The 8294-nt window shown below is 44.9% G+C and overlaps 1 long non-coding RNA gene across 1 annotated transcript; it reads left to right on the forward strand.

Moving 5' to 3' along the window:
* The first annotated feature begins 2709 nt into the window (after positions 1–2709).
* LOC146422804 (uncharacterized) lies at positions 2710–7759 on the forward strand. The gene is made up of 4 exons (XR_014847891.1): positions 2710–2938; positions 5612–5800; positions 6380–6496; positions 7111–7759. It is a non-coding gene; the product is annotated as an uncharacterized LOC146422804 (long non-coding RNA).
* The last annotated feature ends 535 nt before the right edge of the window (positions 7760–8294 follow it).

Raw genomic sequence — 8294 nt, forward strand, 5'->3', positions numbered from 1 at the left:
GGCTCCAGTTCTGTTTTTCGCATTGCTCTCTTCTCCCTGGATCCTGAGCTCAAAATGTGCATAGTCACTGCAGCCAAGGCTGCCCCAACCACCTCACATCCACCACCAGTTCTTCCTCTCTGGCAAGTAGAGGTCCAGTTCAGCAGCCACTTGTGTCAGTAAGTTTGCCTCAGTACACTCCAGAAGAGTCCTTGATTGGGTGTGCTCAGCTGTGCTGTCCTGCCAACAGACACTTGACAAGCTTCAAGCACCCCATGAGGACTGGAGCTAAGGGATGTCCCATTTGTCCCAAGAAGGCCTTGCCTTTTTCTTCCTCATCAGGTGATGTGTAGTAGCCACCCACCACAGAGTCCCCATTGCTGCTGTGGCATCTAATCCTGACCCATCTGCTGTCAGCTGGCTCATTGCACATCCCAAAGCACAAATTCCAGCTCTTCCCTCAGAGAAAGGGCAACACCCACTCCTTGCCTTCCCAGTCTGTCTGCCATGAAGCCTGGCTTCAGTCACTACAACACTCCTGGAAGCTCTCCCACCACACCTCCATGATCCCACAGCTCTGCATCCAGCCTGCAGAGACAGAATTCAAAGGCTGAGAGAGCTGGGGGTGTTCAGCCTGGAGAGGAGAAGACTCCTGGGAGACCTTAGAGCCCCTTCCAGCACCTGAGGGGCTCCAAGAGAGCTGGAGAGGGACTTTGGCAAAGGGCCTGGAGTGACAGGACATAGGGGAATGGCTTCCCACTGCCAGAGAGCAGGGTTAGATGGGATATTGGGAAGGATTTCTTCGCTGTGGGGCTGGTGATGCCCTGGCACAGATTGCCCAGAGCAGCTGTGGCTGTCCCATCCCTGGAAGTGTCAAAGTCCAGGCTGGACTGTGCTTGGAGCAACCTGGGATGGTGGAAGGGGTCTCTGCCCATGCCAGAGGGATTGGAAATAGATGCTCTTTATGGACCCTTCCACCCAACTCAGTCCAGGATCCTCTCTTGCAGAGGAGCCTAGGCCATGTGCCTTAACCTGCCCTCCACCACGCATTTCCCTTCCTGAGTCACATGAGCTGTCCCACCACTTCTCTCTGCTGTCCATCAGGTCCCAGCCCTGCACCAACTGGTGCAGCCTCAGTCTCTCATGTTTGTTCCCCATTCTCCATGTGTTTCTACACAGGCACTGTCGAGGCACCCAGCCTTGGTCAGTTCCCGAAGTCCAGAGGATTTTCTTTTCCCTCACAGATATCCCTTGTGTATGTCCACACTCTCCAAGTGTACCCCTTTCAGCCCTTTGGTTTTTTTCAATATTATGAAACCTGTCCTGTTCATATCATTCCTCACATTTTGTACCAACATTTGCCACTGCTTTCTCATTGGATTACAATGTTCTCACTTCTCCTTTTAACCCATTCCTCCAACCACTCCCAGAGCCATCCTGCTGCTTCCCAGGTCTCCCATGGCCTTATCCACAAGAAAGAGAAGTAGGGGTAATGGACTGCAGGGGCAATAAATGTTGCATATCTTTTGAAAGCATCCCCAGTTCAAGTCCATGACAAGACGATGGCTGATCCAGCCACACAGAGCCTTCCTTTGCTATCACTCACCACTTTTTCTGGTGCTCCTCTGTGGCTCAGGGCTGATGGGCTTGGACACCTCATCTGACAGAGCTCCCAGATCCTCATTTGCAAGGACAGCTCTTAGTCTACCCTGTAGCTACAAATCTCCATGTGAAGCAAGAGCCTTCACCTTGGTGCCAGACACTCCCAGGCTTTGTCATCATGGGAACCTCCATTTCCCATCCTGATGGGCACAGACTCAACAAGCCCCACCTTTGCTAGAAAAGGCAGGGATGGGCTCCTGAAGCTGCAGAGTCTCAGAGGTCAAGCTCACCTCTGGACATCAAGGTCCAGATAGGGTTCATGATGCAGAACTTGACTATCATGAAGGATTTGGTCAATGTGCAACACCTCCTTTACTCTTTGATCATCACTCCCAAGGTTTCAGTGCCTCTACATAACAAGGAACAATCATTTGGCCTACTTTCTCCTCTTACCTAAAACAGCAGAAAGACTTTCTAAGGTACTAAATGACCCTCAGACACCAATTCTAAGAGCCCAGAGGGCACTTCCTCCTTCAGTGCTTCTGAACACTGAAAAAAAAGGGGAAAAGTTGACAGCTTCCTGCAAGTCAGAAGAATTTGCAGAATTGCTTTGAAGCAACATGAAAAATACTGATTATTTACCTGCTTTCTATCCACCTTAACGCCATCAGACTTTTCAGAGGTGTCATGTAATCACCAAGTTCTCACTTACAATTCAACCTTTATGATATTATTTAAAATCCTTCCTTGAAAGCCATATAGAGTTTCTTCATGTGGTATGTTGGGTGTTAAACCACACAATAAGTGGAGTAAGTCATGTGACTGCCTGCATAATCCAAAATTCTGTGTAGAGGAACAGAGACAGTTTTTGCTATGAAATACCTCACAGTGTTTTGGGCTGGGATACCACAATGACATAAACAGTATGGGGACCTGTACAAAAACACAAAGAGGTGAAAAAAGTGTGATATTTTGGGAAAGAAAGGAGATGGGTGACTGTAATGATCAAATACAACATTCTTTCTGTATTTCCTTTTACCCCGGAAACATTAAACAGTTCATGGGGATTCCAACAGATGGAAGAAAGGGAGAATTTGAAACTTCTGTACTCAATCAAACTAACAGAAATCATTGAACTATTCATTTTTTAAATGCCTTTTCCAGTTTTGAAAGAAAATTTATCTCTGCATCTTCTCATGGACTTGCACCCATGGATAATTAGGACAAATGTCTGGCTTTCCATCCCCTGTTTTTACAGCACTTTTGAACACCAGGAGGAAAGAGTGATTTCTTGGAGTGAGTCTTAGCAGTGTGAGGACAGAAACTGGACCGGGGACAACTCTCACAGTTTTGCCAAGTAAGTGCCATTTCCTTATTTCTAAATCTTCATTTAAAATTAAGCTGGGGGCGAACAAAGCAATTTAATGGTTTGTGTTCACTGTAAGAATTTCTAGCTGCCGTGATCCCTTGAGTACCCTCACTCTCCAGCCAGGCTTTCAAGCCAAATCCTCAGCTTGCATCTGCTCAGGAAGCTTTCCATAAACAACCAGGCTCACTCTGCACAGCACCATTATTCCATGATCCCCAAACACCAGCAGGGCACTGCTTAGCATGTTGTAACTTATTCCCAGTTTGGACAGCACTCTGCCCCAATTTGCTGTGAAGTGTCCCATTCTGCAGTGGACTTCCACTGACTCACTTGGGGCAGGAATGCAGAGCTCAGGGAAGAGCTCATAGTGGTGAGGAGTTTTGAGACAGATCTGTAACTGCCCAGTTTGAGAAGTTTTGCCATCAGCACTAGACTCCCAGTGTCCCCAGGTCAGTAATTCCAGTGCCCTGGAGACAGAGGAGGAAGGAGCTTAAATTGCCTTGGGCTTAAATTCTCACAAGTGCCTCATATCCAAGAGCTCCTGGAATGAAAGACAATTGGCTCCCAAGTTGTGTGGGCTCTGAAAAGATCAGTGTGGGGAGTAGGGATTGTAAGAAACCTTACTTATTTCTATCTTTATTTGGAAATCCATGATGTATGGAAAGGTGGATGTCACCCCAAGCTTTTCTAAGGGGATGTGAAGGTTGGGGTGGCAGAGGAGTTTGCAGTGTTGGTCTCGGTTATCCTAAAGATCCAGGTGCATCCCTTAGGAAATGTTGCTGTGCTTTCAGAGGTCTGCATGTCTTTAAAGTGCTGCAAGAATGTCCCATGTTATTTGATGGGACATGGATCTGTAAAACCTCCTACTCTCCTTCCAGAAGGGCATGGGACTCCCTTGGGTGCTGCCTAGTATCTGTCCATATCTCTAGGAAATGTTGCATGGGAATGAATGTGTATTTGGGAAAAAGATCTGTGTACTTCCAATTCCACAGGCACAAGGGAATGCAAAGATATCATTCTGAGGAAAGACTTCTTCCCATTCTGTTCAATGATTCTCCTTCTCTAGTTAAAGACAGGATATTTTCAGAGCTGCGCAGAGACTCTGAAACTGTTGACAGTAAAAGATATTGAGCCTTAAGAATCACAGTCCCTTTCAAGGTTGCTGAAATTTCTAGAATATGAGCAATGTCACCCTTTCAGTTTTAATTCCTTTGGGAGCTACTAATATGTATTTAAGATGTTTAGAGCACGTATATGTTATTATGCAAATCTTTTGAGAATTCCCCCAAATCAAAATGGCATAAAATAACAACCACTAGTGTCACTGTGAGATATTCCAGGCATATTCCCTTGAGGATTCAGTTAAGGACAGAGAAATGTTTTGTTTTGGTTTGGGTAGATTAATTACAATAAAACATCCATTAGGATTACTAAGTCCCATTGCTTTTGCCTCTTCCTGTGACTTTATAAGACTAAAGCAAAGGAGAAGTACCACTTTTTGTCCAAATAAATTGCCAGAACATAAAACACAAATCCTTTCCAGAAGCAAGCAGTGGTAGCAATTCATGGGTATGTTGGCATGTAATGCAAACTAGTGAAATTTAGGTGAGTCTTCTGGGGTCAGATAAAACAGATCTTCTGCACTAGGAACTACAGTTGCACTGTGTACATTATTTCTTGCTGAAGATCTTACCCAGGAAGTTATTGTAGGGAAGCAGCTTGTTTGTATTCTGGCTGTTTGGAAAGCCTGGTGAGGACACCACCTGAGAAGCCTTTCAAGGTCTTCTCAGAGAACACAGAATGCACAGGACTGACAAGCTCTGGCAACACCTGGGAAGGAAACATTTGATTTCTGTTGGATGTCTAGTTGCTTGAAGGTGTGGACAAGTGTGTAGTTCTGCCTGTTTGATCAGCAGAGCTGACCCATGAAGTTCTGGCAGAGCACAATTTGGCTTTCACCTTAGCTCCTCAGCAGAGCCATAGGGCTGATGGGGAAAGGGTGTAAAATCAGAGCCCCTTGATCAAACTTGGATCAGTACCATGATGAACAATATGTTAGACCTGAGGGACCTCCTGACCCAACGGCAAGGCAGACACCATGCAAAATGAAAAGCCTAATGCTCTTCTGTTTACCAAGAGTCCCATCAGGATGCTCCTGTTAAAGTAGACCCATAAACCTTTGTGGATGTGTCTGACAGCTTTCCATAAGCTGAGCCCTTTCTTGCGAGGAAGGGGTCTGGAGGATTCCTTTCAGTTCCATGTTTTTACTCTAATTCAAATTGCTCATCCTGAGGTAAATCCTGACATTGATTGGGAGATCACCCTTGACTCTCCATGTATGACCTGAGCTAGCGGCAAAGATGGTTTGTTTAAAAAAGAAACCATGGTACCACAATGATTTGTTGGCTGCTACATTCCTTTGAGACCAACTGTGTCCTGGTAAGACAGCTCCTGCAAGTTTAAGCAATCCCTTTTTATTGCTTGTACCTCTTATGGTAAGGAATAATGACGTAAAAGAAAGTAAATGAGAATGCTACTAATTAGTCACAGCTGGAGTATATGCAAATTTTGGTCACTCAGCACTCAAGTAAGCTTGCAGTAAAATCAGTCATGTCCAAACCATGCTTTTTTTTACACACATTCCAAAAATTTCTGCCCCAGAGGTCACTGTGGAGAAATCAACTAAACCGGCAGATGGTATTGGGACAACAACACCCTTGCCAAGGACTTTCAGTACAAAGAACATCAGCTTTGAGTTGGAGTTTGTACATGAACAGAACACATCCGTTTTGCCGACAGTGGTGACCTGCACGGACGAGTTCCACAGCAGCGCTGTTACAATAGTGCCAGGTACAGTTTGGTGACACATGTGCAAAAACTTATTTCTAGGGACAGTGTCCTGTGGGGCTTGGTGTTCTCCTGCTTGCCAGCATTGCCCTGGGCAGCCAGCAGAAATGAGGAAGACCTTTGGTACTTTAGCAGGGAGAGCTGAAAGATGTTTCAAAGCATCTAAACAAAATGATCTCAACTGTTTAATAAATTTGAGAGGAAGAGGGAAGACACAACCTATTTGTTCAAAATGTGAATTTCCTAATGACTAAATATTTCACCCTCTAGCAGCAAATCTTCTGCACCACCACCTGAAACAGTGTTTCTTAAACCAACAAAAAGTTAAAGGTGGGGTGTTCAGGGTTTGTTTTCCTAAATCACTTTCTGTATTTTGTAAGATTGTTTTTGTAGTCCTGAAGGTCATTCAAATAGTAAAACCAAAACAATGCAGGAATTCTTTCTTTGTTTCCTGCAAGTGCATAGAGAAATTGGCTCTTCAAATGAACGTTGGAATTAATGACTGATCACATGAGCCCCAGTCTGTACTTTCCTCAAGTTCCTGGATCATGATGTCTCCCATCTTTTGTGGTCCCTGATCAGATGCTGAAGGGGAGAAAGTGAACATGCTGTCTATGGCTGTGCTGGGTTTGAGAGTCCTGCTGGCAAAGAGCATCGCCTTCAATACACTCATGAGTATCAAGTTATTTCTCCCCTGAGGTAAGAGAGCACACAGCTTGGTTTGTAGAAAGACTGGAAGCTCATGCCAGGAGTGACTGCCTGTCCCTGTGTACATCCCTAGCCCCACAAGGAACGATGCCCATTCATCTACTCCTGATTCCATTAAACAGCTATTGCAGCTTTCTGGGGGAAAAGGCAACAATGACCAAAATCAAACACAAGAAAACCAATTCCCCCCCAAAAAAGCAATAAGACAAGGCCACCCTCCCTCCCAAAGGACAAAGGAAATGCCACTTTTCTGTATCCAATGCTCAGTTCTTGGTGGCTGGTTTCCAGATTTTGTTTGCCAGAACAACTCAGGTGTTACCTGAACAGCCTAAGAAATATCGCATTGAGTATTTCAAGTGACAGAGCATAAAGCCTGGAGAAAAATCCAGACAAACGAGTATTCAAGGGCAAGGATCCCAAAATACAAACACATGGGAGTAAAGAGTGGAAGGGGAGGATTTTTAAATTAAAGTCTCCAAAGAGGCACTAAAGATAGTCCAGCCTAACTTCTGTGAGTGTATCTGTCTTGAACTGACAGCTATCAAACAGCAATTCTTAGGTCCCGTTTCAGTAAATATTGTTTAAAGCCCACTTTGCTCTTCCAGACATGGGGAATGAAGACAAGAGGAATCCGCAGAAGAGCAGGAAAGAATGTGAGCACAAGGAGATTGAACAAGCAGTGGCAGAACTGCTGGCAGTGACCATACAGGACACAGAGCAGCACCTTCTCCTGCAGACATTGAATGCTGCTCACTCTTGCCTGGCCAGCTGATTTACAGTGAAGAGTTTTAAGTGCTTTTGCTATTTCCTCCCCTTTGTGAATGGAGCAGAGTGGGTTTATCCTCCTCCTTCTGCTGAATAGATCTCCCCACTCTTCTGCATTTGCATAGAAATGTCCAGCCTGCTTCAAGAGCTTTAAAAACTCCAATGCTCACTATGAATATATTCCCTTTTAAAAGCAACTTTCACAGGCATGTTGTGTCACTGCCTGTACAACTGGAGTATTACTGCTGAGGGAATTCAAGCCCAGTAGCTGCCATTTGTAGCTTTGGACTTTGGATAGTTTTAATAACAAGACGTGTGTATTGTACATGAGAACACCTGTGTAGGATCTGAAGTGATTCAATTCAATCAGATAATGTTCTTTATTAATCCTACATTTCTTCTACCAAATGTATCTCACGTGCATTTTAGGTTCCTACAGTAGTGATGAAAATAAAGTCTTACTAGGCCAAAATGCTGTGGTTTTTCTGTGCTTTTTCTTCTGAAATTGGGATGGAGGTTTGTCTTAGCTTACATGGAAGGTGTAGCCAAAAGTCTGTATTCTATTACCATCTTCATAAGCTGTCAAAACCAGGTAGGGCAGTGGCCCTCAGTGTAACTCAGCCCCTATAACACCATTCGGTTGGCCATCTCCTCTGATGGGCCATCAAAGTCCCTGGGAATGACTCATAAGATTATATCAACCCATTGTGAGATGCCCTGCCTAGAGGGGAGGAATTGAACATTCCCACCTGCATATAAACTGAGACTCTGGAACACTGGGTTACAACTCCCACTGGATTCCCAGAGCAGAAGAGCTCAGGAGTCACCACTGGACCTCCAGAGACCGAGCAGACCTTTCTGAGAATCACCATTTCAACAAGACCACATCCATCACTCCAAGGGGACTGCAGTCAACATTTAACTGGACTGCTACCACCACCCTGACTAACAGGGTAGCAGGTCGTATTCTGCCTTTGTCAGTTAAAACCATTGTTGCTGTATTATTGGCTTGTTATAAATACTA

Source organism: Lichenostomus cassidix, unplaced genomic scaffold, assembly GCF_008360975.1.
Source record: "Lichenostomus cassidix isolate B80296 unplaced genomic scaffold, HeHo_3.0 HiC_scaffold_659, whole genome shotgun sequence".
Lineage (NCBI taxonomy): Eukaryota > Metazoa > Chordata > Aves > Passeriformes > Meliphagidae > Lichenostomus > Lichenostomus cassidix.